We start from the raw sequence: 10420 nt of genomic DNA, 5'->3' as shown, positions 1-10420 counted from the left end.
GGTCCGCCCCCTGGCCCTGCGCCACGCCTCTAACCCACACTTCCCGGCGCCGCTGAAGTACGAGGCGGTCAGACAAGGACTGCCACGGAGGAAACACACTGTTGCGGCGACCCGGGAGTGGGCACGGGCAGGGGTGCCAGCAGAGGGGCGGCCGGGCTGGGAGTTACCGGGAGAGCCCTCCCTAGGGCCCCGTGGCGCGCAGTGCCGGGTCCCCACGCCAGGCCCTGCGGGTCCTGGAACCCCCGCGCGGTCCATGGCCCCTGCGGCCACCGCGCAGACCAGCGCTAGGACGCACGAGCCCCGCGACCGCCCCGCAGGACCAAGGATCCAGGCCCACCTTGTCCACGGGTGCGCCCCCGCCTAGGGCACGCAGACCTGATCCACGCGGAGTTACCCAGCTAGCGGGGACCCAAACTACCCCGCAGAGGCCTGGGGGGCGGACACCTCCACGGTGCCATGAGACCCTTGGGGACCCCCAGGAGCCCAGTTCCCCAACCCCTGACACGTGGCTGGCCCTCTGCCTCAGGGTGTTCTGGGCCTGGCCACCTGGCCAGTGTGCACTGCACCACCCCTGTGCAATGTCCTCTTTCAGAACCTGCAGGCAAGGGCAAACCCACGTGGTGGGAGCCCAGCCTGTTACTGAAGGCAAGTTCCTGTGCCCTATGCACAGTGAGGCCAAACAAACCGGAAAGTTGGAGTTTGGCGCAGAGAAAGGTTTATTGCAGAGCCCAACAAGGAGAGCGGTGGCCGGTGCTCGAACTCTGAACTCCTCCATGGTTTCCAAGGAGAAGTTTTATAGGCAAAATGTGGGGTGAGGGCTGTAGGGTGTGTGACTTCCTTCTGATTGGTTGGTGGTGAGGTAAGGGGGGTTGGTGGTGGGGGTGATCCAGGGATCTTGTGCTCAGCCTGAAGTTACCATCCTTCACCTGGGTTGGGGCCTTAGTTCCTGCAGAAGAACTCAAAGATATTGTCCCTTGAGGAGAAACCAGGATCCTGCTTCAATCGCTGCACTATAGTTTCTTGATTTTCCTCCTTTGTTTCTGTATTCATTACTCCCCTGATTAGCAACTGTTTGAATCTGCTCTTTGATATTCAGGAAGGTCTAGGAGGCCGAAAGAAGCCTATTTCCTACAAACCAGAAATGGGGGACATAGAAAACATTTGTGCCTGGGAGGACCCCACAGAGTCCTGCTGGGTTTCAAGCGCCGTGGTCATGACCCTGCCCTTTATCTCTCACTCCCAACCTGTTGCCTCTGGGGTTTCACCCTTGCAGACACAGTGAATTCTGTCCCTCTGGTGACCCAAGTCAGCAAGTTTAAACCTCTCTAGCCTGGTGAGAACAGTGGATGCAGTGACCGGGCTTCTGCCTGGGACAGTGAGGAAGGGGGCAGGGTCTTAGCCATCCAGAATTTAAAGAGGAAGCACATCATAGTTAATAATAATTAATTGTTGATTAATAATAGCTAAGGGAATTCCCTGGCGGTCCAGCGGTTAGGACATGGCATTTTCACTGCCAAGGGCCCGGGTTCGATCCCTGGTTGGGGAACAAAGATCCCACATGCCGCGCAGCAGCGTGGTCAAAAAATAAAAATAATAATTTTAAAAAAGATCAAGGGACTTCCATGGTGGCACAGTGGTTAAGAATCCGCCTGCCAATGCAGGGGACACAGGTTCGATCCCTGGTCCGGGAAGATCCCCACATGCCACGGACCAACTAAGCCCGAGCACCACAAGTACTGAGTCTGTTCTCTAGAGCCCACGAGCCACAACTACCGAGCTCGCGTGCCTAGAGCCCGTGCTCCGCAACAAGAGAAGCCACCGCAATGAGACGGCTGCGCACCGCAACGAAGAGTAGCCCCCGCTCACTGCAACTAGAGAAAGCCTGTGAGCTGCAACAAAGACCCAAAGCAGCCAAAAAAAAAAAAAAGATCAGGAGACACTTGCCACTAAAGACAGTTTGTCACTCACGGTTCCTAAGAGGTGGGAGCGTACTGTAAGCGGGGGGGGGGGGGGGGGGTTCCCCAGAGAAAGAGAAGCAGGCACAGCTTTCTGGACACAAGAGAAGCCATTTTTGGTCTAAACCATTTTGTAACAAAAGCCTGGTCACAGTGCTTGCCCTTGAACAGGTCTCAGCAATTAATGATCTTAACGGAACAAAAGAATGCAGGAGCAAACCATTATTAAGCAAGAGATGTAACAATAGCAAAGCTAATAAACCAGTTGTACCTTTTCTGACCCCCGTGACTTTAATCAACTAAAGCTTGGACTGTGTCAGCCTTGACCCCAGTTCTAAGCTGAACTCTCCTCTGCCCAAGCCCCTTCATGAATATGCCTGTACCCTTAGCTTAAAACTTCCCCAGTTTTGCTGTTCAGGGATACAGTGCTTTGGGGAAATCCCCTGTGTTCTCCTTACTTGCTGCAAGTCATAATAAATCCTTCCTTCTCTCTAGTTCTGCCTTGGTTGTGTCTTTTGACTCCACACGTTCCAAGAGGCGAACCCAGTTTTTCGGGTGATAATGCCACGCCAGGCAGGGCCATGTGGGGAAGCACCGGGTTGGGTCAGGAAGCAGAAGGGGGCGGGGGGAAACCCCAGGCAGGAATCTTCATTGCTGTTTCTATGAGAAAGCCAAGGCGAGGCAGGTAAGCAGGCTGAATATTGACTCATTTGAATGACTGTGGCCAGCCCTGGGGCATCGGGGCTGTCTCTGGTTGTGCGGTTCCTGGCCCTGGGACAGTCACAGCCGAGAGACAGTGCCTCCCACCATGTAAGCCAGGCAGAGGAGTGGTTTGGAGCCTGGGCTCTGGATTGGTGAGTTAGCAGGTGGAAGGCACGTTTGCCATCTCTAAGAATGGGCTGGCACTGGGAGGAGCGTCTCTCCCCCATTCAGCGAGGCCCAGATGCCGCAGCATCAAGAATACAGAACCTGGGCTTCCCTGGTGGCACAGTGGTTAAGAATCCACCTGCCAATGCAGGGGACACAGGTTCGAGCCCTGGTCCGGGACGATCCCACATGCCGCGGAGCAACGAAGCCCGTTCGCCACAACTACTGAGCCTGTGCTCTAGAACCCGCAAGCCACAACTACTGAAGCCCGCGTGCCTAGAGCCCGTGCTCCACAAGGAGAGAAGCCACTGTGATGAGAAGACCGCACACGCACAGAAGAGCAGCCCCCGCTCTTCACAACTAGAGAAAGCCCATGCGCAGCAATGAAAACCCAAAGCAGCCAAAAAAAAAAAAAAAAAGAATACAGAACCTAAGAAAATGTAGTTAATACGCTAGGGTGAGCTCTGGACTCTGGAGCTTAAACAGGAGGGAACGGGGCAGGGCACAACCTCTAAAAGAATGACATAGCCCTTGAGGTTCGACATAACCCGCCTAGAACCAACTAGGTCCAAGACGGTGGAAGATTTGACTTCCAGGAGACCTTGAGCCTCATCTCAAACTGATTGTGATGCCTTAGCGTATGCTAAATGACACACCTACAGGCACCATGATAGGTCCGAGGCCAACCATAAAAGGTCAAAAAGTGGGCGGTGGCCCAATTCCTGGAAATCTCCACCCCTTCCCCCGAATAGTTGGAATAATCCTCCCACTCCTTAGCCTGTGAAATTATCCAACCCATAGAAACTAACCACCCCGTATTCAGGGTCTCTCGACTTCTGAGATGGCCCACCCTCCCCTGTGGGGAGCGTTTCTCCCAGGGCTGCTCTCACTTGCCGGATGACCCCATGCCCTGGCGTCCCTCTTGCCTTTTGAGACAGACTGCATTCTGTCCATGCATTGTGTATCTTTCTAAATAAAACCACTTCGTACCTATCACTTTGTCTCTCACTGAGTTCTTTCTGTGACCAGACATAAAGACCCTGAGCTTCATTAAGTCCTGAGACCAGGCGTGTGATCTCGATTAAAAGACAGTGGGTTCGAGGTCCAATCTGGATTGTGGGTTTCAGAGCCACGCATCCCGGGTTGGATCCCAGAGCCTCTGACGGGCATATCACCTCGGAGTGACAAGTTAGATCAACCCTTGGACTCAGTTTCCCCATTTCCTCAAGCAGAGACGTGATCATAGTAACCATGTCCAAGTGATGTTACGGGGAGTCAGCAGATTGGCCCACATGGAGCTGAGAACAGGGCCTGGCGTGCGTGAGTGTTCGCTAAGAGTTTCCTCTTTGATACTTATCCAGGATTCCCCTGGCCCTGCTGGAACAGAAGCTGGTGGAAAAGTCCGCTTGCTCTCATGACTAATGGACTCCGGGAGCCATTTTTATGGGATGAAGAATCTAGTTTGAAATCCTTCCGTATTTACAAAGCTGCTCCGTCCTTTTGGGAACAGGCTTTGGGATGTTTCCCAGTTTCAGAATGTCTGAAGAGTCAACAGCTGAACTGAAGCCTAGATTACAAGTTTTGTTTTTTTCGTTTTCTTTTCATTAGAGTAGGTTATTTACTTATTTTTTGCTTAATCTTGGGAATAGCCAAGATATTCTGAACCTGTAAAACACTTCGGGCTAGTGTCTTCAAAACACTAGAAAATCCCCCAGATTCTTTCCTGGGCTGTCCGGGTGTCGCCGCCTTCGGGTCACTGAGCTCCTCTCAGGCTCCACCTGAGACAGCTGCAGGCCACCTGGACAGTCCTCCCCCAGGAGATCATGGGTGTGTGCGCTAAGTTTCAGTGCTAGTCTGGGAGGGGTTATCACGGCTCAGCGTCCCCACCCACAGAAATAACTTCAAGCCTTACCCTCTTCCCAGCCAGCCTTCATGGGAAGTGTTTCCTCTCTCTCCCTAGTGATACGCTAATTAAGAAAAGATTCAAAATCTGGGCCCAAACCCAAGAATTTTAGATCCTCAAGGGGCCTCTTGGGACAAATGATTCACCAAGAAAGAAAAGAGAGAGAGCAAGGGAGTTCTCTCTTTTACCGTGAATTCATCTTGCGCGGGCGTTTGGATTTTCCTGCCATCGAACTGGAAGCAACGTTTGCTGTCCTAGATGGTTCGGGATTAACTTTGATGCAAGGGCTGCGTTTCTTTCTATGCACTGTGCCCCACAGGGTTTCTTAAACATCATTCACTGTGTCTCTAGTTATAAGAGAAACTCGTGTTGTAGAAAGCTGGGGGAGATTACAAATACTGCAAAGAAGAAACCCAAAACTCCTCAGAGCCCCATTACCTTGAGGGTGTGTAGCTTTCTGGCCTTATTTCTATGCATAGCTGCCTGGTTTTACATGATACCTGGTAAGTGTCTGATACATGGTAAGTGCTCAAGAAACATTGATGTTAGATATTTTAAACATTGGGATTGTAATGTACTATGTGTATATGTAATATTATCTTTTCTTTTTTTATTTTAATAGATCTTTATGGGAATATAATTGCTTCACATTACTGTGTTAGTTTCTGTTGCACAGCAAAGCGAATCAGCCATATTTTCATGCTATCAATGGCGTCCTCCAATATTTCTCCATAGTCTTTCATGGCTACGTTATTTCCATCATATGGAGTTACAAGAATTTCTTTAATCCTCTATTATTTGATAGTCAGGTTGTCTCCAGCTTCTCAGTATTATAAATATTTCATTGGACTTACTTGTAAGTAAATCTTTGTGTGAATTTCTGGTTACTTTTTAAAAAAAGATTTATCAATTTATTACTTTTTAAATTTTATTGAAGTATAGTTGATTTACAATGTTGTGTTAATTTCCGCTGTACAGTAAAGGTACTCAGTTATACATATTCTTTTTCAGATTCTTTTCCATTACGGTTTATCACAGGATATTGAATATAGTTCCCTGTCCTGTGCAGTAGGACCTTGTTGTCTCATTAGTTTCTTAGCAGAGATCCCTTGAAGTGGAATGACAGGTAAAAGGGTAGTTTATCTTAGATTACTTATATGTTGCCAAATTATACTCTAGGAAGGTGTGTAATTGACACTCCTGTCAGCAGCTGGTGATAATTAGCACAGACTCGTCAGGACTAGGCATCTGTATTTTTAAAGAATCCTTGAAAATTGGAAAATAAAAAACATATGAGATATTTTTAGATAAGAACTTGTGTAACGTCTCCCTAGAGTTTTATAGAAGTTATATATGCAAATAAAAGGGATTGACCTAATTGTAGAAGCTGGATTTTTAGAGTGCTAACCAAGAATTCCAAGAATGGAGACATGGTTGAAATAAAGAGGCGTTTATTTGGGCTTTGCTAGGACTGCAGCCCGGGAGACACAGGTTCAAGAAGCGCTTGAACTGTGCTCTGCAGGACTACAAAATGGGGGAGGTTTGTAAAGTCCCCAAACCGCAAGGTTACAAAACTTGTCTGCCAAGAACTAGGACTGGATCTGGCTAGAAGTAAGGGCGCTTGTTAAACAGTAATTGGTTGGGGGGCTTCCCTGGTGGCACAGTGGTTAAGAATCCGCCTGCCAATGCAGGGGACACGGGTTGGATCCCTGGTCCGGGAAGATCCCACGTGCCACGGAACAACTAAGCCCGTGTGCCACAACTACTGAGCCTACGCTCTAGAGCCCGCGAGCTACAACTACTGAGCCCACGTGCCACAACTACTGAAACCCATGCTCTCAGAGCCCATGCTCTGCAACAAGAGAAGCCACTGCAATGAGAAGCCTGAGCACCGCAACAAAGAGTAGCCCCCGCTCGCCACAACTAGAGAAAGCCCGCGCGCAGCAACGAAGACCCAGCGCAGCCATAAATAAATAAATAGATCACTAGGTAAAAAAAAAATCAAATCATCTTAAAAAAAATAATTGGCTGGGGTTCCAAACGATTGCACAGTTGAGAAATGGGGGGACTTTGAAACGACAAGGTTGCCGCCGGCAGCTGCCGGCAGCTTTTGTTTTGGAAATGGTTTGTGGTGTGCTTGAGTTTCATACAGTTCAAAAATTCAAGTTCTCAGTGATGCAGGAATGTTTCTGAAGCCACACCCACCATGGCCAACCAGCTCCATTTTGGTTGCCTGAACCATAGTTACTCCATTTAAATTTTATTTTATTTATTTATTGGCTGCATTGGGTCTTCATTGCTGCATACGTGAGGTATTTAGATTAGTCAAAATCGTAGAGACAGAAAGTAGAGTGGTGGGTGCTGGGGTGGGTGGGAATGGGGAGGGAGCGTGTAATGGGTTTACGAGATGAAAAGAGTTACGGAGAGAAACAGTGGTGATGGTTGCCCAACATTATGACTATATTTAATATCACTGAACTGTACACTTAGAAATGGTTAAAGTGGTCAATCTACTTTCTGTATACTTTACTGCAAAATAAAAGGACAAGGCAAGCAAGCTCACTGCGTTATCCAACGTCATGAAAGCAAATTCTCCATTCTAGGAGCTGACACCTCAAAATTAAGAAGAACAAACCCAGTGACAAGCCAAGGGTGGTAAAACAACGTTCATTTAGAACAAAACACAAAGCTAGAGGTGTGGCCGGGGGCTCTGATTCATTCCAGACGCTGGGAAGCTGAGGCGGGGCCTGGACACCTCACGCCAAGCAGAGGCCCCGAGCGCCTGGGGTGGCCTGGTGCTCAGACCTGTGCTCCCTCCTCTTGGGCAGCCAGTCTCCAGAGGGTCTCCCCAGCTGTGAGGCCCCCGGATGGAGGGGGACCCAGGATGCTGTCTCTGGTGCTGCATCCTCAGCCTCCCTCCCCTTCGTCTTCCCCAGCCTCTTCCCAGTGACTTTCCTCCTTTCTCGAAAGCTCCAGCCTGGCCTCCTTCCTCCTCTGACCCCTGCTGACTCTCCTGCTGTCCAGCTCCCGGGGCACCAACACAGGGCGCCCGTCGGACAAGAGGCAGGCGCGGCCTCCCGGGCAGGGCATCCGCACTGGCCCGCAGGCTCCTCGACACGGGAACAGCACCCGGCGGCACCCCCCCGTGGTCCATGTGTCTGTGACTGGGGCTCTCAGGCTCCGCGGGACGCTGCCCAGGCCCCGCCCTTCGGAGCAGACGGGAGGGTTGGCGGCAGAGGAGTTTTTTCCCCAGACAACACTGGTGCCCGTCACAAGGTCACAGACTGTAGGCTGCGTTTCTACGAAACGTCCAGAATAGGCAACTCTACAGATCCATAGAGACAGAGAGCAGATCAGTGGTTGCTCACAGCTGAGGTTTGGGCAGAGAATGGGAGTGATGGCTAAATACGGACACGATTTTGAAGGGTTATGCTGAAAATGTTCTAAAATTAGATTATTCTACGGATGCACAATTCTGTCAATATACTAAAAATCATCAAAATGTACATTTTCTTTTTTTGTAATTTATAAACATTTATTTATTTTTGGCTGCGTTGAGTCTTCGTTGCTGCGCACAGGCTCTCTCTAGTTGCGGCGAGCGGGGGCTACTCTTCATTGTGGTGCGCGGGCTTCTCATTGCGGTGGCTCCTCTTGTTGCGGAGCACGGGCTCTAGGCGCGTGGGCTTCAGTAGTTGTGGCACACGGGCTCAGTAGTTGTGGCTCGCGGGCTCTAGAGCGCAGGCTCAGTAGTTGTGGCGCACGGGCTTAGTTGCTCCACAGCACATGGGATCTTCCCGGACCAGGGCTCGAACCCGTGTCCCCTGCATTGGCAGACGGATTCTTAACCACTGCACCACCAGGGCAGTCCCAAAATATACATTTTCAATGGTTGAACTCTGTCATTTGAATTATATTTCAATAAAGCTGTTTTTAAAATTTTTAAGAAAAGGACATTCAAAGCAAAACAAAAAGAAAAAAGAAAACTGAATCCTTCAAGGAAAAATCCAAACTTAGAAAAGAGATGCACAGGGAGGTCATTCTTTCAAAACTGTTTTCTTTCTTTTTCCTTCCTCCCTCCCTCCCTTGTTTTCTTTCCTCCCTCCTTCCTTCCCTCCCCACTTCCTTCCTCTTTCTTTCTTCCTTCCTTTCTTTGTCCCTTTCTTCCTCTTTCTTTCTCTCTTTCTTTTTCTTTCTTTCTTCCTCCCTCCCTCCCTCCCTCCCTCCCTCCCTCTCTCCCTCTCTCCCTTCTTCCTTCCTTCCTTCCTTCCTTCCTTTCTCTCTCTCTCTCTCTCTCCTTCCTTCCTTCCTTCCTTCCCGGAGCCTGCCTGACCAAGGGGGAGGGCAGCCCCCAGCTTGCTGTCCCAAGTGAGCGGAGGAAGAAAAGACCCAGAAATGCTTCTGAGTGGATACCCAGAGAACTTCTCTTAACATTTCTTGCAAGGCAGATCTACCAGCAACAAATGCCCTCAGGTTTTGTTTGTCAGAGAAAGTCTTTATTGCTCCTTCACTTTTGAAGGAAGAGTTCACTGGATACGGAATCTCGTTGGTGGTTTTATCTTTGAGCACATTGGATGTTTCACCCCACCCTCTCGCTTGTGTCGTTTCTGAGGACACGTCAGATGTAATCCCTATCCTTGTGCCTCTGTAGGTAGGGTGGTTTTTCCCTCTGACCTCTTTTAACGTTTTCTCTGTCTTTGACTCCCTGCAGTTTGCACATGATATGCCTGGGTGTAGTTTTTTCTGGCGTTTATCCTGTTCGGTGTTCTCTCAGCTTCCTGGATCTGTGGTTTGGTGTCTGTCATTGATTTTGGAAAGGTGTCAGCCGTTGTAGCTTCAGTTATCTCGTCTGTTCCTTTCTTTTGTCTCCTGGTGTTTCCACGTGTGTGTGCCACACCTTTTGCAGTTGTCCCACAGTCCTTGGATCTTCTGTCCAATGTTTTTCATTCCTTTTTCTCTCTGCATTTCAGTTGGTTTCTACGGACATAGCTTCAAGCTCACTGAGTCTTTCCTTGGTCACGTCAGTCTACTGATGTCCCCAGGTGCAACCTCTGTGTGGCCCTGTGTGGCAGCCTACTCCTGTTTGGACCTCTAAGTAATGGAGAGTCCTGCCTTTCATCTGCCTGAGTCAGTGTGTTGTGTCCCACCATCAAAGAAAATCTTATAAAACACTGATAAAGGACCAGTGTCCAAAATACACAAAGAATTCTTAAAACTCAATAATAAGAAAACAAACACTCCAATTAAAAATAAGCAAGGGAATTCTCTGGCGGTCCAGTAGTTAAGACTCCACCCTTCCACTGCAAGGTGCGCAGGTCCGATCCCTGGTCAGGGAACTAGGATCGTGGTGTGGCCAATAAATAAATAAATAAAATACAATGGGCAAAAGATCTGAACAGAAACCTCACCCAAGAGGGTACGCATGTGAAAATTTCTCAACACTGTATGTCATCAGGGAAATGCAAAACAACGATATCACCTTTTAGAACAGTTGAAGTCCAGAACCCTGACGACACCAAATACTGACGAGGGTGTAGAGCAACAGGAACTCTCATTCTTTGCTGGCGGGAATCTAAACTGGTCCAGCCACTCTGGAGCACTGTTTGGCTAATAAAGCTTAATAAAGCTATACATAGTTTTACCATACGATCTAGCCATTGCATTCCTTGATGTTTACCTAATAAGTTGAAAACTTATG

This window comes from Pseudorca crassidens, chromosome 5, assembly GCF_039906515.1.
Source record: "Pseudorca crassidens isolate mPseCra1 chromosome 5, mPseCra1.hap1, whole genome shotgun sequence".
Lineage (NCBI taxonomy): Eukaryota > Metazoa > Chordata > Mammalia > Artiodactyla > Delphinidae > Pseudorca > Pseudorca crassidens.
Note: the sequence above shows the minus strand (reverse complement) of the source record.